The sequence below is a fragment of the Eleginops maclovinus genome, chromosome 14 (genome assembly GCF_036324505.1).
Source record: "Eleginops maclovinus isolate JMC-PN-2008 ecotype Puerto Natales chromosome 14, JC_Emac_rtc_rv5, whole genome shotgun sequence".
Classification (NCBI taxonomy): Eukaryota; Metazoa; Chordata; class Actinopteri; order Perciformes; family Eleginopidae; genus Eleginops; species Eleginops maclovinus.
Window position 1 is genome coordinate 3130394 of NC_086362.1, and position 22796 is coordinate 3153189.

At 42.8% G+C, this 22796-nt stretch overlaps 1 long non-coding RNA gene across 3 annotated transcripts in view; it reads left to right on the top strand.

Annotated features, from left to right (window-relative positions):
- The first annotated feature begins 1935 nt into the window (after positions 1–1935).
- The window catches only part of LOC134876032 (uncharacterized), a 41336-nt gene continuing 20475 nt past the window's right edge, over positions 1936–22796 (top strand). For 2 of the 3 annotated variants that reach the window (XR_010167324.1, XR_010167323.1), the window contains exons 1-2: positions 1936–2047; positions 9688–9753. This is a non-coding gene — a long non-coding RNA (uncharacterized LOC134876032). Of the gene's footprint in view, positions 2048–8306; positions 8706–9687; positions 9754–22796 lie in introns of those variants that run through there. The other variant, XR_010167325.1, reaches the window with a different exon arrangement.

Below are 22796 nucleotides of genomic sequence, written 5' to 3' on the forward strand. Positions count from 1 at the left end.
ATTCTGTCAGAGACACGCTGGGAGTGCAGAAAGCAGCCAAAAGCATGATAAGAACCCGGGTAAGGAGCAGAGCAATTATTCTGAATGACTCAAAGGCAAGCTCAGGAAGCAAATGGAATACACTGAAGAGGGGGAGGACGATGGGGAGAATAAAACCGATAAAGAAATCATGTCTGACAAAGACTGGCCCATCCGTGAAAGTGACAAACGGTTCTTCTTTCAGTTCCATCAAGTTCTTGGATCCCCCTGTTCGCATCCGACCCTGTCTCCCCCTCTTTAATCTTCCTCCTTTCTGCCCTCCGTCTGTTGTTTTCTGCTAATGTCTTCAGTCTCCTTTCCTGAGCCCTCTCCCGTCTGTCAGTTCCCCCTGATAGGAAGGTGAATCAGACCGTGAAGGAGGCAGTCGCTCAACTGCTAGAGAGAGCCAGGATCCAGACTTTTTCTCGGGGTTGTCAAACAAGGCTGAAAGTTTTCCAATGATGTACTTTTTTTGTGGGAAGGTGAAACAGGACTTACACCAAATGTTGCCGCATGGACACATCTGGGAGGTCTTTGTAACTGTTGGCCACTCGGCACCATCCAAAACCCTCAGAAAAATCCATTCTTCACTCCCCTCCGCTCAGTCTTTTCCACTTTGCTTTGGATTGCAAAAAATACTAAATCACGATAAAAAATGAATCCAAAAAACCTTCCAAGAATCTAAGGTACCTTTTGAGGTACCTTCTGCATCTTTGGTGCACCCAAGGATTACTAAAAGGGGAATGCATTATTAGAAGTACTTCCAAAGATTTCCGTCCTGTAAAGTATTTTGGACACAATCTCTTCTGGGACAAAGGGTTCAATCCGCACCAGGACACCGTGTGTATCCACATAGTGCTGGAAGGCATTTTGCATTTAGAAAAAGTGCCACCGAAGCTTGTTTTTTATTGGAATCGCCCTAAAGAAAATGCATCCGAGGCATACTACAAAGAATGCGCCACTTTTTTTACTGTGGCCGCTAACTTCACAGGCTGCCTCCGTCCTCTCTTCTCCCCTCGCCTTGTAGAGGTGGTTTCCCCCGTTCTGCCTCTGCCTTACAGCTTCTCAGCAACATGCTCATTCCGATCTGTTTCCAGCACCTTGTCTCCGTCTCTCCCATAGTTTCTACTTCATTTGCTCTTAATGCAGCTGGCAGCTTCTTTTCATTCAGTGCATATCCTGTCTTGTTTGCTCTATTCCACCCGCCTCTCTGTCCTCACTTCACCCCATGTTTCCACCTTGCTTTTTTGCACTCTTCACGTCCCTGGCTCCTGAGCTCAATGCTAATCTGAATGTTAGTTCCAACCAGAATATAAAAGCAGTCAAGATCCTTCAGAAATCCATCCAAAAATACAAAACCTTTCTAGTCTTTCTCATCCAAAGGCTTATAAGCTCATACATAAACATTAATATTGCACTATATTGCATTATTTCCCTTATGAGTCACCCCCCTCCCTTCTTTTAAGCCTCGTATGCCATATTTAATAACATGGACATGCCATTAAAATGCGCGCCATATTTAGCACTCTCACTCATTTACATAGACAACATTGCAATATTAAACATGACGCTGCCATGACCAATGTTCTGTGACCACCATTTCTCATTAGCTTAAAACAAATCATGCTATTTTTAGAGCAAGCATCATTAGATTATGTACTGTGGAGGAGTACAGCTCACAGAATGGCATTCAAAAGGCCTTAAACTGCGGCTGTATTTCTTTCTTGAATATTGTTACATGCCAGGCCTGCTCTCCTCCTCTCCCTCTCTTCACTGCAGCTAATCAGCAGCTGATCAGTACCTGCTGGTGCACCTGACACTGATGGCTGATTGGATCTCCTCACCCTCAGCTGGCCTATCAGCAGGCAGGGCTGGTCATAAAGGAAGCAGCAAGGAAGCTTTCTGTCTCTCAGACCTGGTCCTTCTGCTGACCCCATAGCCTGCACGATCCTTTTGTTAGTGCCTGGTTCCAGAGAGTGTTTTCTGTTTACTGTGGATGTGTGTGTGTGGTGGGAGGTGGAGGCGTCGGGTAAGTTTGGGGTACCCTCTACATTTCATCACGTACGTTAGACACACTAGGTTAGTGGATTGTTGCCCCCCCCCCCTGTGTTTTGCTTTGTTCCAGTCTTAGTAGTGCAGAGAGTGAGGGGGTTTTGTCTCGAAGGATACACTTAGAGATAGGCCTTGTTTTGTTATACTTATTTCTTTCGTTTGGCACAATCTCCCTCGTCTCTTCCTCCTCCTCTTCCTCCTCCTCCTCACTGAAAGAACGTTGTTGGCAATATTCTTTTTTAAAAGGAATAAACCTTCGTTAACTTTCACTCTGAGTCCCTCTGTCGTTGTGTGTTACTGTCCCCTGGTTCCCTAGACCTTGGTGGGGATGTAACAAATATGTTTAAAATAGGCAGTAATTTGTAGAAGTGCCGCAACATGTCTCAAGCAAGAGTAAAAACACATTAGTTGGGGACTATTTCCAACTGCGGATTCACAAAAAGTGGCGCACAATTAAGCAACGATACGATATGACGATACTCTAATGGTCAGAAATATCAAGACACGAAGGTAACATCACAATCACTGAGAGAAACATGCCTTCAGCGCACATGTGATCTGGGATTTAGCTCTGTATTATCTGTTAGGATTGACTGGTGCAGAAAGGAGAGCTTCAGGCCGACTTCATGGAATTGCAGGACCCTGAATCTCCGGTTAGATGGTAGCTGTTCAGACCATGGTAAGACACCAGAATTGAGGAAAAAGGCTAATGTATGTCACGTTTTTTTGACCAGTTTGGGTGTGTATTGCACTAACTGTTACCTCACACTACGTCAACTGTGCTTGAACAACCCGTAGTTCAGCATTACAGTAAGACACAAAGTTAAAACCACTGAGAAGCAAAAATAGGTTTCGAATTGTAAAATCCTGTTTTGTGGAGTGTGAACAAGGACACGAACCAGTGTAAACAGCTTAATCAATATGAGGGACTCTAGGCCGAGTATTACCTTGTTGTTGGATGATGTATTGATTTAAGAGATGGTAAATCAAAATGTATTGCAAGTCTTTTCAGGACTGTCACTCCGTAAAACTTTGCTTGAACTATTTAAAATAATCAACAAGAAATGTGCTTCCCTTTACTTCCACCCTCAATATGGAGGCATGTCAGGTGTGCCCACATGTTGGTTTCCCTTCTTTACTTTGCAATTACAATGTTTACAAAGGAGTCTCATCAACATTTGTGAGATGCAGTTGCTCGACTGATGTTGTTGTTTGGATCCCCGCTTGTGTATCATCATGTTTGTTTTGGCGTTCCGGTTCAGTAATTGGTCCCGCTTGTGCTCCTCGTTAAACAATAGATGTGATTCTGCAGTTTCAGCTGAGCACCCTCGCTATCCTTTTATCTCATGTGAACATATCTCAAAATGATTCTATTCCTCAAATATGCCAACTAGGCATGTTGATAACCCCCTGCCGTGTGGGAAAAGTCCACTCGTTCTCTATTCTTTGGCGGATAAAAGAACCGCTCCCCCGCTGTGCGTCTTTCGACTTCAAAAGCAGTTCATGGCAGCGCTGAGGGAGGACGGTGTAGCCACTTAACCACACCTTAAAGACTTTTCATTCATATTTCATCACTTTCCAGAGGCGTGCAGCTGGGCCAGGGTAACTTCATTAGACATAGGGATGGTGGGTGAGAATGAATATGTAATAACCCTGTCAAACTTACTGGCTATGAAGGCTTTGATCACTTTGTTGAGTGTACGAGAAGAGAGTCAAAGAGGGGAAGAAAGGCCACAAGTGAAGGGGCAGCGTTCTCTCTTTCACACACTTTGAATACACTTACATACATTCAATAAAAAGAAAGTAAATTCAACTTTAATTCCTGTGGGATCTTGAAAGCCTGATGTTCTTTTGATGGTTATGTCGTTTGGTGTTCTCTCTGCAAACTTCCGGGGAAAAATCTCAAACATTATTGTTATTTTTTTACTTTTTAATGTTGGTCTGCATTCAAATGGATGTTTTAAAAGACATCAAACTGTTTTTGTATGCATTTTCAATTCAAAAATAAGTAAAACCCTCAGCGGAAGACCCATAAAATCGTGAAATATTGCAAAGATGTTTAAAAAAAAGTTATTTCTTAGACTTTTTTGGCAGCGTTTGCTCAGTTTTCTCCATCCAATGTGTGTGGAGTCAGTTAAAAATATCCCATCAGTAAATGATCTAAGTTTAGGATGCTTTTCTACAGATTATGGAATAAATAAAGATTGCAGACCAATTATAATGCCCTTCCCTTTTGCATTGGGCTCAAAATAGGCTACGTATAAATGTTACAGTAACTCGGCCACACCTGTTCAATATTTAAACCCAGGCGTCAAACTAGGAGCAGCACATTAACTTACTGTACATGAAGAAGCACTCTCATCTGCAGTCTGTAATTTGTATAGAAGGTACATGCAGCCAGGGTCCCAAAGTGTTGATATTTATTAAATATTTTAGAGACATGCTAGCCAAATAGCTACATGACCCTGTACTTTAACTTGCACTTGACAGATATAGTATTCAGCAGATTTATGAGGCGCTAGTCCGTTAAAGTTCAGGAGGTATACATTTGATATGTCTTGCGAACGTTACTGTCCTTTTGGCTCAGTTTCTTTCTCCACCAGCTCCTGAGGAAGACCTTTTTAGCTGACGCTTCACTAAATTCACCGTCTATCCTATAGCTTTATATGGATGTTGCTCAGGTAGTGTACTGTGGCTTTATCAGAACTTTTATGTGTGGAAAAGACCAAACCAAAACAGCAATCTGTCGTACCAAACCTTACCCTCCCTCCATTGGTGGATGAGTAGTTTTTGACCCTTTTGATATGACTCGTATCACCGTCAGATTCTGTCCAATAACATTTAGAAAGTCTGAAAGCGCTGCACATTTGAATAACTTTCCTGATTAGCATAGCACTAAGATCATACTAGTCAGCATGTCCAAAAGCTGTGTTTAGCTGTGAGATGTCCAACAAGGAGTGTCGGTTTTGCTCTACAGACAACAACAAACCTTCTAGATTGAACCATCAATCTCTCGGCTTTATTGTCCAGCCCTAGATCGTGTTTTACTAATGCAGTAAAGCTTTTTATTGTCTCTCTTTCATCTTTAAAAGAATATACTTCCTAATCAAGTGAACTACCTAACCTCAAATTGTGTTTTTCCTACCTACACTTTGTTGTTGTTTACCTGCAGGCTTTAGGGGAACACCTCACCTCATCTAAACTGCCTGGTCCTGAGAAGCAACCAAAAGCACACACAGCAGCAGCGACTGTTTTTATTAGAGTAGAGAATCTGTCGAGAAAGATTACTCGCAAGGAAACTAGGGCAGTTGCTTTCGGTCAAGGATTGTGTCCGACAGACTGACCCGGGTTTCACTCTGAGGCTTCTCCTCTATTTCCTGCCCACTGGCTCAGTTTGGGGATCAGGGGTTGTTACTTCAATTGCATATAGGAAGAAAGGCTCCAGAGATTGAAGATAAACAAGGAGAGGAGAATAGGGGAACCAGGAAACAGTCCACGTTTTTCCAATGTCAAACCAGGTTATTGTTTAATCCCCTCAACATGGAAACGCATGTGAACACACTCGATTCAAGAGGAAATCTGACCTCCGTCCTGGTTCAGAAAGCAGCACACACATAATTATATTTCATCCTTCTTTTTGATCTGCGATTCAATCCCAATCCTTGGGATCCTAATCTCCTAATCTTTGTCCTTGAAAGGAATCTATGTATAGAAAGGTGATTTCATTCCCCTGTGTCATTGCTTCCTAAGTAGATTGCTTAGGAGGACACGCTATAGGTCTTCTCCTTTGGATAATTGAAGTTCCCATCTCAGTTGCTCCCTCATGACTGAATTCAGCCAAACTGCACCCAATGTTTGACCAATGGCGTTCAATTGAATGTTCCTCTTTTCTTTGTTTGTGTAAAGCTGGTTTTCATCAGCGCTGCGGGAGTCTTTAGGTTTGGGCAATCCTTCAAAAATCCAATTGGAGCAACGGATGAATGGATAATTACGTTGGTCATGGATTGGACCAAATGCTAATGATTCTCTGGAGGAAACTGGAGCTTCATTTTGGAAGAATCACAACAAGAGGCTGGTAGTCTTTGTTGCCAGTAAAGGAGGTTGTTTGTCATTGTCCCAAACAAGGCAGGTATCATTTCTAGCACAGGAGGGGGTTGGTTCTTAAATTCTGTGCACACTGTGTTGTGGAAGAAAAGAAACCTCAGACAGAAATTGAAATTCATCGTGACATTTCATGACGGAGCCACTTTGCACAGAATTCACCTTGTCTCTGGAGGAGACGTCGGCACATCGAGTACTCGAGAAGCACTTTTTGAAAATGAGTTTTTAGGGAGTAGAATTGGGCCTTTTTTCTTAATCATGCTGCTTGTGCATCCCTTTGACTCTTCTTAATGTTAGTGCTGCTTTCCAAGAAGAAAAACAAGGTGGAATAAAAGTAATCAATAACTTCGCTTTCACTTTTGGAAGTTTATGCCGTTCTCCCCACGGTAAATATTGGATTTTGGCACATATGATAACAGCTGTTGGGTCATTTGTTATTGATCAATTAGCATAGAAGTCCCTGGAGGTACATTTGAATTATTTATGTGCTGTAGGAAAGTTTAAATCCTTCCTCTCTTGTGCTTGATGGTGGTCAGAGTTCAGGGCTATTGACCACTGGATGGAGGCCACATCCTTTATGCACCCTGTCTATCATGCTGCTTAAAGGATTATATCCCCCACACTATTCTGAAATGATTAATACGGACTGTCCGGTCATGCTCTCTTTCTGTCATCTATTTGTGTCTGCATAATATATCAAACAAATTTGCATGACAATAACTGTGGATTCAGAGACTGAGCTAACTCCCATCCATCAATGCCACCAGCCACAGAGTAACTCCTACAACTCCACATCAACGTCTCTATGAAGTAGCCCTTTAAGGACGGTCAAAGATGTATAAATGTGCAATATAAAAGGAGCTTTTGAAGTCTTCCCTTTAATTAAATTACAGGGTGATGGCTGTAGTGTATGGACGATCCTACAAAGGATAACTTGCAACAGTTTTAAAGATTTACCTGGGAAAAAAAAGGCCTGACGTATTGAATTTGGAAATGCTTTTATCTTAAGGAAAGCCAGCCAATCGAACAGAGTACAGAACGATTAGTTATTTTATACTTCAGCCTTTTTGGGATGACAGGATCTATTAACAAAAAGTGGTCATTCTACACATCTGACAAAGTTTAGAAGTGTCTCCGTGTAGTCTTTTATGTTTCTCCATAAACGTGTCAAAATGCATTTAGAAGAAGCTGGGAAGGTCCATGTATAGACACACTCATATCACACCCACACTTGACGATTGTCTCCCGTTTCACTGGTAGGAGTTGTTATATAAACTCCACATGAGGAGGATATTGAGGAACTGCTGTCAGAGTGGGGTTTAAGTGTCTTACACAATGGAAACAAGTTTTAGAAAAATCCATTAGCATTGTTTTGTGGCACAAAAGCAGGTGCAATTTCATGTCAAAAAATAGTATCTCAATTTCACTGCATAAACACAACCTCCTCTGCAGCCATGACATTACCACACATCAAACCTTTATGAGAAAATAAGTGATATAACCGTCTTTGTTAAGAGGAAAAGCACTTACTGCCCAAAGAGCAAATGAAAAAGGTCTACTGACTCGTGTGTGTCATAGTTGTTGTGTTGGTTTCTCAAGATATATTTCTATGGCACTTCACAAGACCTTTACTTTGGCTGTAGTCCCAGATATGTCCGTTGACAACGCATTGCACATTTCTCTCCGGGTGTATAAAGCCCTCCAGACATCTGCGTATGAAGAACAATATTTCTGAAGTCTGCCAGATGTGAGCTATAAAAGTAGGAATGCTGCAGTCACAGATCACTCCCCTTCAACTTCAAGTAAATCCATCAGGAGTTTGCAAGAGAGTCATGTATTTGTCCCCGTCTTATCATGCTTTTTGGAGATACTAGTCCAAATATTTAGTCGTTTTTGTTCTAGTGCAGTTTTCCCACCTTTCCCCATCCTCACACCTGCTCTCAATCAGCCTCGTTAGTCCCTCCATACTTCCAGAGTCCCTCCCAGCCAATCAGCTCCTTCCCCTTCGCCCAGAGCTTTCCTCCAGCCAATCAGCTTCCTGCTTCTTCTCCATTATAATCTCCTCATTGCCCACACCTGAGCTTCTCTGCATATCTCTCCAACAGAACTTCCTTCAGTACGAGTATTGAGTATTTTAGTCCTCATTTCCAGATTTGTTTTGATGGATTCTTTTTTCTCCTGTTCCTGTTGCGTCTGAGGCTCCACTCCCTCCAATCCTCATTATTGCTTTATAGTAGGAAGGGTTATTTATCTCTTTTAGTTATAAATCTGAGTTTATTCCTTTCTATTGTAGTGGATTCAGTGATTATTTGGCACATTGAGTGTTTTTTAAGACTCAGAGACTATATCCAATTATTAAGGCTCATAAAAGATAGACTATTCATCTGAGTATCTAAAAATAACTCTCCTGGCATCACCCAATGCCAAATTTCTGTCCTGATTATCAACGGTCTTCTGGGTAAAGGATGTTTGGCGCATTCACCCTACAAATAAAGTGATGCTAAATCGTCTGATTGGCTGCCTCGCAATCAAAGGTCTGTGGTTTTAACCTCTCTTAAGCTAAGATGCATGTACTTCATAAGGAAACCCACTAGCCTCACGATTGGATGAGGTTTATTTTTAAACTCTGTGATTTGCGCATACTATATACAGACAAGATGAATGTCAAACTGTTCAGATGTCTGGCTTTTATCCCTGTTCAATATTTAATCAGCGTTAAGTGATTGCACCAAGTGTTGTTACCACTCATTGAACTTGGCCCGATAAGCCTCTGTTAATCATCTTCTAAATTAGAGGTAGATGCTCTAATGATTGCAAAACATTGGAGTCAGTGTTGTGATGTGTTCATTCAGAATTCAAGCAGGCCTCTTCGGCATGACGTTAAGTAAAGCTCCCTGCTGTCAAAGCGAGGAGGAGAACTCTGGTATCATGCCCTGCTGGTCCAGAGCCAGTTTTCATGTATTGTCCTGTCGGCTGCCTCGGAACAAAAAAAAGTATCGAAGTAAATTAAATCAAGACGATCGAAGACAGGAAGTGTTGGTGAGGCGCGTGTGGCCGAGACCATGGAGGATTGCCGGAGAGTTTGTGTGTGGCAACATCAGGACTTAGAATCCAGGAGTGTAACTGGAGTCCGTGCATCTGATGTACCTGTTGTTTCTACCTGCTTTCAATCGAGAGATGTAGCATGTATCAGAGTCAGGTTTGGAGGTGTGTAGATGAGCTCCTCTGAGGACTTCCATGAGTTAATTATAGTGGGAACCCTATCATTTATTTGGCTTTCCAGTTATCTAGTTCGGAGTAGTCTTGAATCCACTGTTAGCTTTTTAAATGAATGGAAAGCAATGGCTGCCTTGAAGGGTTGTTGCCTTATAAGGCAGTGGAGGTTTGATATGGGTGTTGTAGATATTTGAGCTATTTTAATGGAACGATTGTAACCAGAAGTGGTTTCTCTATATTTAGAACTGGCTGGTGATTCACTCCTTAAAACTCTGTTGTTCTTATATTTCTGTTTTCCAGACATTCAGCGTTCCGTAGCTTCCTGTGCCGGGAAAACTGTCCACACATGGAAAAGAGGGATATACAGTAAGTCTATCCACACATAAATACGTATGTAATGGACTGGAAATGTGTGTACTGTGTATGTCGAACCAAGAGCAGAACAGTGTCTCCAAAGGGATTCACCAAAAGTTATAGTTTCTGGTCTCAAATGGGTCAAAAAATACTCTGTGTGTTTAAAAATGGAAGAAAAGACAATGGTATTTTAATCCAGGTTATAGGATTAGAAGAGCTCCCATACCAAGGTGGTAAATCGCACACTGACGCCTAATAAAATAAGTAATGGGTTTCTAAATGTTTACAAGATCACCCATCACGCCAACTACCCACTTCTTCTGGCCAATCCAAACCAAGCACATGTGCAGTATGAAGAGTAACTTGAATGGCTGAGGATTGAAAATGATCTCAATTCATTATGTTGGTGAGATAAATGGGTGTACCATATTTAGGGTCAATATGTCCAATACAAATGTCATCCTCTTGGGGATGAAAAGTCGAGAGGATCCAACGTGTCATGGCCATTTATCTAATTGTGACCAGTGGTCATTTAGAGTAGAGTTGTTGCTTATAGAGTTCCAAAATCAAACTTAAGGGCAATACAAGCAGGGAAAAAGAGGCTGCACGAGGAGTTAGAATTCTGAATAATCTGTGCTCAAAATGTGCCCAATTATAACCAGTTTTGATAAGAAGCTGCCCTGTCCGAAGCAGATTTTGGAATAAGCACTTTATAATTTCCCAAAGTGAGCTTCAAAGTGCTCTCAATAAGCAAAATGTGTCCTGCTCATAACTAATAAGAGGCAGATGTAGTCGTAGAAGAGTTTCTGCAATAACTATCTCACAAAAATATCATTTATATTTGCAGAAAGAACAGTTTCCAGTGACTCTGACCGTCTCCGTTTAAATATAACCTAACACCTTGACTGACTTTGTAACCGGACCATTTGTGCAGCTATCGCACCCAGAGGACGCATCGTTTCCATTCTCACCTTGAAAAAATAACGTATTTCCTTTTTGCACGCTCACCTTGGGTCACTTTCACAGTCCCTGGGTTTTTCCATTTGTTGCATCTGTCTGAACACTTGGATAACAAGGTTAATCTACATGCAACAGTTACAAATGTTTAACGGGCACTTTGGAAGTCCTCTCACATTGGACTACTGTCTGGGTTCATAAACCAAGTTCCAATTACTACCAGCTGTGAACACACACACACTATCGCGCGTCATTCACTAAGAAACCCACGTCGCTGAGTCTGTCTTCATTCCAGGGGTATAAATTTATGTCTGGCATCGTCCACGCCCTCCTCGCTCTTATTACCATAATTCCCTGTGACACAATGAAACCTGCTACCCTGGCTCACAGCACTGATATAAAAGCCCATTACACTATTAATCAGGCCCCTCACACACTCCCAGTGTCGCTGCGTGTGTGTGCGCAAATGAGTAACACTGATTTCCCTGACATGATGGCTCTGTGTGACTTGCCTCAAGTGTGTCACATCTCCGTCTCTAATCCATATGCATGGGGGCTGGCATGTGTTTAATTTGGCATGGTTTGAGTTTGTGTGGGAGTTCATAAAGTCAGATAAGGGGTTAAAAGGGTTGACTGTGGGTTATGTAAAGGCCCCATAGAGTACATCAATGGAACGAGCAATCATGTGTGTGTTTGTGTGACAGATGTAGGAGATAATGAGTATCATCACAACAATGGGATGAATAAGTGATGAATAGTTGAAGCTTTCCATTTTACACATTTTTAGCTGTTTTGGTCACCGCCTACACTCGAAAAAATGGCTAAATCTTTCTCTTTGTTGTTCAGTTCGGGGTTTATCCGTGCATTTTTACTGAAAACAGCAGCCAAGCAGCTTTAAATGTGTAAAAATGAATGTGCATATGTACTCTAAATGATGTCTCCATGTGGCGAATGGTGTCCCTTTCAGCCTGGACGTCTTGTTTGTTGGCCTTTTTGTTTGTTGGCTCTGACAAGCATGAAAAGTGGCAGTGGGACAGTGTCAGAAACAAGGGCATACATAGAAAAAGAAACCCCAGACATGTGTTGTGAGGTTTATGATCACTGGAGCGGTGACACAAATAAAATCCTATCAGATGACAAGAAGTCGAGGCGGAAAAAGAGGCAAAGAGAGGCTTTCTTTCTGCCACAGCCACTCAACCCGCACTCTCTTGTTCTCGCATTATCAGAAAATAAAACCTCCCGGGGGAAAGCGGGCTGCCACCAACATGCCTTTATGTGTCTGCTCATGTACTTAAACTCCTTTAGCCTGTCTCTTCCCCCCCTCGTGTTGTCTATGCTAGATTCCTTCAGAATTGGACCCCATTGATTTCCAGGAGAGGAAATATGTGTCATTTTCCAAAGATAAACACAGACCAGCGGTGCTGGACTGGGAAGGAAACACTCTGCACATACAATGACTAAATATCCAGGCAAACCAAATATTTCTTAAATTGCAGATGACCCCCCCCCCTCTTTAAACAGGTTTTCCCTTCCCCACCTGTTGTGATCTTTATTACCGTTGTCGTAAATTTCCCCGGCCCGATGGCCAGTCAATCTCTGTTTTCTGTTCTTTCTAACAACGGATGTTACGTTAACCTCAGCGCAGTAGAGCGAGCTGACATACGGTCCGACCACCAGCCCGTTTCACCTCTGCTTGACTCGCTGCAGATGGGATGGAGCAGTGGATGGATGGACTGATGGAAAATCATCCATCTCTTCCAGCTGAGACACTTATTCCCTTGTGTCTCTCCTTTCTGGCTTCCATTAAACTTCAGCAGTCAACAACAGTGAGTAATGAGGGGTCATACTTTAACCGTTATAATCAATGATGCTCTTTACGACTGAATGAACAGAGTCTATTGCATTACACAAAGAATGAAACAATGCCCTCGCTTCAATTTCCCAGAGGTGGCCATCTAATTTCCCTCTTAAGAACAGTAGAGCAAAGTAGCCAGTTTAACTCATGTCGGGGGTTTAATGGATGGGCAGTGTGTGTGAGTGTGTGTGCTGAAGGTGCAGATACTTGCTGCAATGACTCACCCATTGATTTCCACTAAAAGGTTTTCCACAGCCTTGGACATGGCGTATTGCAGTACTGAAAACATCAGAATTGTTCAGTACAGCAGAGCAAATCGTGCCAGAGTTGAAGGTTAAATACTCGGTGAAAACTGTTTGGTCACTTACTGGTTTGAAGCCTCGAGTTTGGCATTTAAGTCGTCTATATCTTGTTTTTTTGGAATCAGCCGTCGGAGGGAAGAGCAAGAGAGTAAAATGAACATACGCTGTGAAGGAAATGAAAACACAAAGACATCTGAAGTTCACACACGTAAGAAAAGTCAGCCAGGATAGCATCGGATGTTTTACGGTGTGCAATCAATTCAAATGTTCATTAGAAGCAGTTCAGGTGAAGACAAGTGTTCTCATTACGGAGTACTTATCGTCCCGCCAGGTGGTTAATTGAATCCACCAGGTGCAGATTAGTCTGTGACGACATAGAACGAACGGGGGGGGGGGGGGGTGAAATCAGAACTCAGCGGGAAAACTCAAATTTGACAACCTCCAAATCCTGCAGAAGCTTTTTATTCAGATTGCAGCTATATAATAAACAATACATTTCCAATTGAGATCATTTCAGCTGCAATTCAATGCTTTCTAACCCTCTAACTACCATAAGCACAGTCACTCCTTTCCTTCATTAAAATATATACTTGTCATACTTTAAATATGGCAAAAATGTTCCTCCCTTCAACAGCAAAATGCCAACTTGGCAGTCCAGTTGATGGATCAATAAAAGCCTACATTTCTTTCCTCTCAAAGTCGAGACACTTTTTTAAAATTCTCCTTCGTGGCTTCTGTGACTCAACTCCAGCTGAGTCACTCTCCCCATACTCATCCCTGCACAGGTTGTTTACCGACATCCAGAGAGACCGTGGGGGCTGCAGGAGAAAAGTTAATGGGACAGGTGACGCACACAGGTTATGCACCGTCTGAGGTGACGCATACGTCGAAACAGAAACCCCTCGCTTTCAAAAAACGAACTTTCGCCACAAAGTCTCTCATTATAGCCTCGGAGATCCGTGTTCAAAATCTCCCAAACATTGGCCTTTTTATTCGGAGGAGAAGCCGCAGTCTGAAGAGTTGTTTGCTCATTAAAAAAAAACCCTCTGTAATGACGGTGGGGATGAAACAGCAGTACAATAAATAAGTCGGAGTGGTCGAATCTCTAAACTCAGTGTCCATCATGAATATGAATTATCCGTACCCTTGAGCCATACCAGCTGAAGGACTGGACGGTGCAGTGACAGTCGGATGGACAATTGCTGCACGGCTGGATGGGTTGGTGGAGAATCCCCTCCCATCCTCCCCCCCCGACTCAGGAGAGAAACACTATTGCCAAGATCCCTGTCCTCATCTTCCTCCCCCTCTGCTCATATTCCTCTCCCTCAGCTCATCTTCCTCTCCGTGCTCACTGATGCATAGATGTTGTTGTGACGAGCGGAAGCACCTCTGTCTCTGTTTACCTGTTGCCAGCACGGATGACTTGCCTAGATACAGGAAGGAGGAGGATAATGCACAAAGAAAGAGTGCTCTTGTATCTGAAGTATACATATCTCTAGAGCGGTTTTGTCAGTCCTTACTCAAAGGACAATAACCCGTATTTCTGAAGAGTCTTTCACCCTGAGGTATGAGAGTCTCGTAAGCATTACTGTCTTCATCCCACAGAGGAGGGTGCAATGAAAAACCCTGCAAAATGCCCACGAGGACATGTAAGCAATTATGTATGCAATTAAAAACATGTCAAAGAGAATATGTAGAAAATGATGAAAGCCAACTTGAATAACATCATTTAGAATTTGGTCAACTATTGATGTGTGTTTCAGTCAAAGTAAATCATATTGAATTAGGAATGAACGAGTTTTGCTTTGCCATAAAAAGTTCTGTTTTAGGAGCAGAGATGGTGGATCTGCGGAGGGGGAAACGACACTTCCCCATTAGCCTCACACGATGTGACATCTGCGGGTCCCTTTTAATGTTTCCTCCTGTTCCTCACGCTGAGTTACTTCGGCGCTCGTAAAAAGAACACGGCGCCTCAAGTGAACCTGCTGCACGGTGTCACAGGTGATCAGCGGCGGTCCGATCTCGATGACAAAGTCAAACTTTAGCATTGTTCCGTCGTTAGGCCGGCGATGCATGACGGAGCAGCTTGCAGCCTCCGATGACCTGAGCCGCCTCATCTCCTGCACACCTGGGCCCTGTCTGATGGTGTGTTCAAGGACTGTTCTGACTTCAACACCTGATCTGAACTCATTCTGGTTATTTTGGATGTTTTTTTCGCAGTGCAAAACAGGGGTTAAGGCATTAAAAAGGAGAGGAATTTTGGCAGCATTTTCTCTGGAGATCACCTACTCGAAATCACGAGTCAGTGAGTTTGTTTGGATGTGTTTCATCAGACACATTTCCAATAGTGCTTGGAAATCTGGCTTGTTCTGGCTCTTGTTGCCAAATGCTTTGACTTCCTCTTTCCTTGGCCTTTTCTTCTGGGCAAAATGGCCCCTTCGCCTCCATTCAATAGCAACTTGGTACACTGCAGTCCAATGAAAAGTGGCTCCCTGTCCTCTGCTACTGAAATGAGACGTTTAAAACAAACTGGTAGTACCAACCTGACAAACTGAGACCCCTCTGGACAGATTTAAGTATTCCTATATGCTTGTTCAGAGTCCATGTGAGCCAGGAATGAGTATATGTCTAGAATAAGTTGCTCTGTTTCATGGCAAAAGTCAAAATGGCCTCTCCGAGCTTTTGAAAAACAACCTAGAGGTCAGTCAGGCCATTAGACGAGGCAGATGTTACCTTTGAGGGCACCGAGGGTTGTCTCGACACCACTGACAAGTTGCCAGTGTGGTTTTTTTGAAGGCCAAAAGGGGCAGCTGTTGTGTCCCAGTGCATCCGTCAGGAACTGCCAACATACACAGCTGGGGTCAACAGTGAGTACAACACAGCCTGTCCAGAGTTCCCCGTGTTGGTTAGGTCAAAGCAACAGGTTTAATGAAGGTCACACAGAACCTTGACTTCACTTCTCTCTGGGTCTGAAGCAGAAGATGAAGGTTGGATGATGACAGCTCCCGGCGTTGCCTCCACTGGATCCTTCAACAACATACTGGGGACGCTTAGTATGACTTCTGTTTAATTGGCAATCCAGCCCTGTGTTCGGACACTTGTACGACCCAAGCGCACATATCAGCACTCACCTGTAGCAGGATGCAGAACGGTGTTGTCATCTACCTGTGATCTCTCGGCATGACCGCGCATGGAGACGCAGGATCTGGAGCTCACGGCTCAATTGAAGAAAATTCAACCCTTTTTTTGAATCCGTACTTTGTAGAAGTTCTGGCCAAAAGGGTTTATAAATCTGGATATTTGTTGACATTTCTTTCTGAAATAACAACCCTTCGATGTATTGGATCATTAGCAGTTTGATTTTGCCAGTGAAGTTGTCTTTCGTGTAAAATTGTTGGTGTTTACCATCCATTGAACCCTGATCTTGCTCGTACGTAACTTTCTCATTAGGATTGTCTTGAGTTTTTTGCTGCAGAATGACCCGTAGGACTTGTAGTTGATATGCTTCGAGTCTGTTTCTGTTTCCTATTAATGTACAGAGGATCCTTCCCAAGAAGGCGTGAAACGTACACGCGTAGCCTTGATGTTGTGGTTCAAAGGTAAGGCCAAGGTTCGACCTGAGGACCTGGTGCTTGGCAGTAAATTACATCATCAAAGGTATGGATTTTAGTTTGCCATCTTATACATGTTAAAGTTTCGGCTCTGTACAACCCTCACATAAAAGCACAATTCATATTTAATTCAGATGTCACAAATTTGCAATGAACTGACGAAATATGATGTAGACCTACTCAAACCCAACCCTCCCTACCTATAAAGCAGTGGTTCTTAAACTTTTTGTCTGACGACCCCACAAAAAAAACTGGAGAGGTTTGGTGACCCCACTTTCCCAAAAGTGTGTAAGTGTGACGTCACGTTTCCGTAGCAACCGATTTTTTGTTCCAATCCAAACAAATTAACAATGTATGACGATTATTTTATGGAAAAGGAACGATTTTGTGTGAATTAATTTACGAGTTTGCGTCTCCAATGATTTGAGTGATAGTCATACATTTTGAAAGAAACAGCAATGCCATCTGCAGTTTGGTTGTTTGGGGGCGGGCTGTAAATCGCGTTGCCAGGACAACGTTATGCATTGCAAACCCATGGTAACGACTGTCAATCAAGCAAAAACAAATAGGCAATGTGTAAGAAAAGGCCTGGGCGGCAACAATTTATTAACGCAAACAAGAACTGGAACAAACAAAGCAATGAAACAAATGTCCAAATCAAACGGGAGTCAAGAGTCAACAGAGAGTGTGTATGATTGGAACGATCTCACTTCCTCTTATACGGACGCCATGTCAATGAGAAGGATGGGCCTGCTTCCGCGAGCATAGCAGGTCAATTCGGGGATCGATGCTGCTCACAGCAACACGAAGATTCTCCTCCATGCTGTTGAGACGACATCTGTATTTGTTCTTTATGTAGGCCAGGGACGAAAATGTCTTTTCGCACAGATAGGTTGATCCAAACGGCGTGAGGATGTCCATGGCAGCCTTGGACAACCCGGGGTATTCCTGCACAACTGACAGCCAGAATTCATCTAGAGTTTTTGAGGCAAACGACGCCTGCAATGTGCGGTCGCTGGACAGCTCAATCAGCGCATCCTCGAGCTCAGATGGCAGGTTGTTTGAGGAGCAGTTGGTGAATGGTTGTCGTACCCAGTCAAAAGGCTCTACATTCTCCGTGAGGAAATACTTATTGAATTTGTCGAGGAGACTACGAAGATGACAGGTTATTGACTCTTTCAATGAATTGGCATTCATGTCACTCTCCAAAAAGTCGTGCAGCTCCGAGAACATTTCAAAGTCCCCACTCTCTGCACGGGCTGCCCAACGCTGCAATTTTTTTGTGAAAGCATTCACTTTGTCTGAGAGGGTCAGGATGTTTGTGCTGGGGCCTTGTAGTGACAGGTTGAGACTATTTAATTTGTCAAATATGCACGCCAGGTATGCAAGACGTGATAACCATCTCGAGTCAGTGAGATGGTCTGCAAGAGGGGAATGCACGTCTGAGAGGAAGGTGCGCACCTCGCTTCGCAACTCGAACAGGCGTGTAAGAACTTTGCCCCGTGAAAGCCACCTTACCTCTGAATGAAAAAGAAGGGATTCATGTGCAGACCCCATTTCCTGGCAGAGAAGGGCGAAGAGTCGTGAATTTAAAGGGCGCGATTTGATCGAATTCACTATTTGGATTGCTGTTTGAAGAACATTGTTAAGCTCGGGTTCAAGTGTCTTGGATGCCAGGGCCTCCCTATGGATAATGCAGTGTGTGAACTTGACATGTGGTGCAACGCTAAGGACCTTGGCTTTCAGCCCTTTGTGTTTTCCCATCATAGCCCCGGCACCGTCAGTGCATATGCTTATGCATTTATCCCAATCCAGGCCTGTCTCCTCCATCCAACCATTAAGACAGTTAAAAATGTCTCCACCAGTACATCTTCCTTCCATCGGAGAGCAGCACAGCATGTCCTCATGCAGTTTCCCGTCATGACTGTAGCGAATGAAAACCATTAAATGGGCTACATTAGTCAAGTCAGTAGACTCGTCTAACTGCAAAGAAAACCGGCTGTTTTTCACTCTCTCGATGAGCTGGCATTTCATATCATTAGCGATGTCGTTAATGCGTTTGGACATGGTATCATTGGAGAGGGGAATCTGTTTAAGCACACTTGCGATCTTTTCACCATGCATTGCTGTGGTCATCGCAATTGCTGCAGGAAGGATGAGGCTTTCAGCAATTGTGTGTGGCTTTTGTGCTTTGGCTACAAGGTGGGCCACTTTGTATGACGCTGCCAAGGCTTTGGTGGGCACAGTAGCTTGGCTATGCACAACGGTCTTTTGCCCATGCAGCGCAGCTTCTTTTCGTAAAAAAAATGTCATGGGTTTCTGAGCATCATCTGGATGTCGGCTTTCGAGATGTCGTCTCATTTTTGTGGGCTTTAAACTTTCATGTGCCAGAACATCGCCGCAAATAACACACTGTGGGTGGTCGAGCTCATGTTTTACCTGGCACGTGAATCCATATTTAAGAAATTCTTTCAGGTATCGGCGACGCCTCGTTGGTGGGTCTTTTTTATTCTCACCACCGGCCAAACTTGTCCCATCTGAGGATCGCGGAGGAGTAGGTGCACAACTGGAGGTAGATGGCACTTCTGAGCTCAAATCATTGTTTTTTAGCAGCCACCTGTCCATTTTTGATGAAAGTTATAACTAGGCTAGTGGCTAAAAAAGTGGCTAGTATCACAAACGTGGCTAGTAACGTGGCGAGTTAACTATGACGTATTGTAAAAAAACCGGGAAGAAATTGAGTTTGAACAGTGGGCGCAGATTGTTACATTGTTTCTATCATAGGACCAATAAACGATTCGAAACGCCATTTAAAGCTGGGCAACTTTTTTTTTTCTCTCTCTCTCTCCCTCTTAACAGCGTGTAGGAATGAGAAAAAGGCAGATTTTCATTGTATTGACATTTTATTTTTCGTTGTTTCACCAGGTGTTATAACAGCTAATTTCCGACTGAAGTAACAAATAATTTTGCGACCCCACGGAAGTTTTTGCCGACCCCGTTTGGGGTCGCGACCCCTAGTTTAAGAATCACTGCTATAAAGCCTTAAGACTCACTTAAAGAGACGTTCAAAAGCCAGCCCTCATTCTAAATGCCAGAGCGTGAAATCCTGCTCAGCATATAAAAAGGGACAAATCAAATCAACCTTGCCTGAAGTGAATAAGAATGACTGAACATCAGGCAGATTTTGCGTCAGATACCCTTTGATGAAGTGCTGCGTGCTCACCTTTAACATTAGAGATGGGAGAAAAATCAACATTAAGGACGGTGATGTTTCCCTGCGGGATCATTTGAAATGCTTTGCCTTCACCAGACATTCTGCAGAGAGGATTTGCAGTAACCCAACGGGGAGTGTTGTTCATAAAGCATCCGCCGATGGCCGTTAATTACGAGGTAGAAACACAGATGGCACGAGGAGGAATGTGTCGAGGAAGAAAATATTGGCACTGCCAGGCTCTTTATTATACCCCGCAATGTGAAGGTGCTAGACAGTATGATTACGGCTGCTCTTACCTTTGTGTGTCTCCTTCAACAAAGCCAGCCTTCTCCATTACTGCACCGACTTTCAGCTTTTATTCTTCCTCTCTTTTTGTCACATTCAGTTTTGAGGAGGTTTGATAAGGCTGCTGTAGGCTGTGTAGGACACATGCAAATGAAGGTGCATTAAACAATAAGAAACAACACTTTGTTGGACAGCTCTACAGTAATGTCAGCTGTTCTTGTACGAGCTATTATTTTATTGTCTGAGTTGTTTGAGGTTAGGAGTTAGAATAATGAGAAGATAGTGGGACATTTTTAAAAGTGGAAATTTAGAAAAAAAAGTCAGATTTTTTCGGAAAAGTCAGAATTGTTTGAAAAAAAGTCAGATTTGTTTTAAAATAGTGGGACATTTTTAAAAGTCGAAATGTTGGGAAAAAACTCTGCATTGTTTTAAAAAAAATCTGACTTTTTTTCAAACAATTCTGAACTTTGAAAAAATAATAATAAGTTGACATTTAGAAAGAAAATCTGAAATTTGAAAATAAGTCAGTTCTTTTTGGAATAAAAAAATGATTAGGGCCACATGAAGAAGGAGTCAGAATAATGAGAAAATAGTCGGACATTTTTAAAAGTTTACATTTAGAAAAGTGGTAATTGCCTGACGTCGCTTTGGGGCTGACCTTTGTTTTGACACGGCTCTGTGATCTTGCTTTTGTTCCTCGGTTACTTTCTTCGGTGTCTTGTATCCGCTTCCTGTTCTCTGTTAATTATTTGTTTACCCATTCATGCCTCTGAGCGTTTAAAAAAGGCCTCGCCAACACAGTCAAAGTGCAGCATACTGCTTTTCGATGTTTATGTTCCTCCCATTGGTGTGCTTCAAAGCCCCCAGAATTTCTCTATAAGCACTTTGACCCATGAGCCCATCATCTAGAGACTCCCTCCAATCCCCTCTCCATTATCAAAAGGAATACTCCATATATACAAAGAAAGAGACCGGACTAGATGCAGTGAAATGAAAATGGCGCTTTAAAGATGTCACGAAAAGACAGCGAGACTATCCACCAGCCTTCAGAGTCAGGGTGAAAGCGTTATTAAAGGATGTGCATGGAGTGGCTGTGGGGGCGATAGAGCGTACACTGAAGCCAGAGACTCAGTCATGGCTCTGGATTAAAGAGACTGCAAAAAAACAAAGCAAAGCCATGGTAAATATACACTTAGGCGCTGAGACAGAGTGGATAGATATGATTCCTTTTGACCTGGCTTCAAAGCGGCGAGGACGCTCTGTGATTAGCTTGAGATCAGAGGAGGTAATTGGTTAGAAATCCTAGTCATTTAAAACCAAATCCTCGTCATTAATATTCAGACCAATCGAAATAATTTATAGGACAATTCTCCTCCTGCTGTCCCCCTTAGGACGGGATATTTCATACCAATTTATGGAGGAAGGCATAGTCAATTAACAATATTGACAGTGCATAAGTCCAATAATGATTTCTAAATATAATTATCTACCCTAGCATCTCTAGCACGATCAGGACAAATGGCGTTCAAGCCGCCACTTTCTGGATAGAAGTAGTGCATAAATGCAAAAAATGCACCAATTTATGCCATTTCAAAGCAGAACAATGTGCATTTATCGAGGCCCTGACTAAAGATAAACAGGGACGAGAGGATAAAGTCACGTCAGGTTCTGAGAAGACCTCACGCTGGTATCCTAGTAGGTGGACTAATATATGAGGAAGCAGGCTTTGTATTTGAACTCCACAGGCTCAAAAGTGACTCACACCAAGCTGTTAGCCAACCTCTCCTCCTCTCCGTGTGTCCTCCAACCTCCATCTCTATCCATCCTTTTCCCATCTGTCCTCTCCTCTGACTACAGATTAGTTCCTAGTAAGGTGTTATAAAAGGAGGAGTAAGAACCTCTGTCTGTGATCTGACTGTGGGTTGAAATGCATCTGAGTGTCGCTTCATTAAATTGATGTGATGCCTGTGCTTGAGTTGTGTCTGTACAGTAGCAAGCAGTGGAAAAGTTGGAGGTCACGTCTAGAAATGCTGCTGAAAATAGATACAGTCTAGTGTCTGCAGGTCTCTTTCGATGCTTCAAATTGAGTATTGTATGAAGGACAAGTCTACTAAGGAGACATACTGTACTGGTCTGTTAACTTTTATTGGAAATCTTCTGCTGAGTTGTTTAAAAATGTCATGGAAGTCCAATGCCGACACTCCCCAAGCGTTTTCAATGGGAAGCAACGTCTAAAAGTGTTCTTTAGCAAGAAATCAGTGGACTTTTCCCACCATTTCCTCATTTTAACTGCCTCACAGTCACCCTCTTGACATGGGAAGTATGAATGAAAACACGCTTTAACGTATCGAGCGTGGTCCCCCCCACTCTCATGCATTTATAATACAGTGTATGTAAATACTGCATTTTTATTGGATGTTAGCTGCATGAATTTGCCTTCCTGATTGCAGCTTTATTTTGTAGAACACATTCTAAATTATTCTGTCTTTGCACATTACCTTTCATGCATTTATTTGGAGTTACTCTGACTACATGTTAAAGGTGATAATGCATCCTATAATTTCAGAGCTTTTCTAAAACAATTCCACTTGTCTGGGCTTTAAAGGTGGATCGGATCTGGCACACACTATAGATGCCAGTTCAGGAGTCTTTTCCCAGAAGGGAAGATGTAGTTCTGGGGAAACATAACGGATGAAGCCTCAATGTCAAAAATCCTGGTAAGAGTTTAAGCATTTGACATTTCTGAAGAACCAAATAGACTCTAGGCTCTCTATGTTATCCATAACATTCAGGAAACCCGGCCTGACCTTCTGTCACATAAAGCAAGAGGC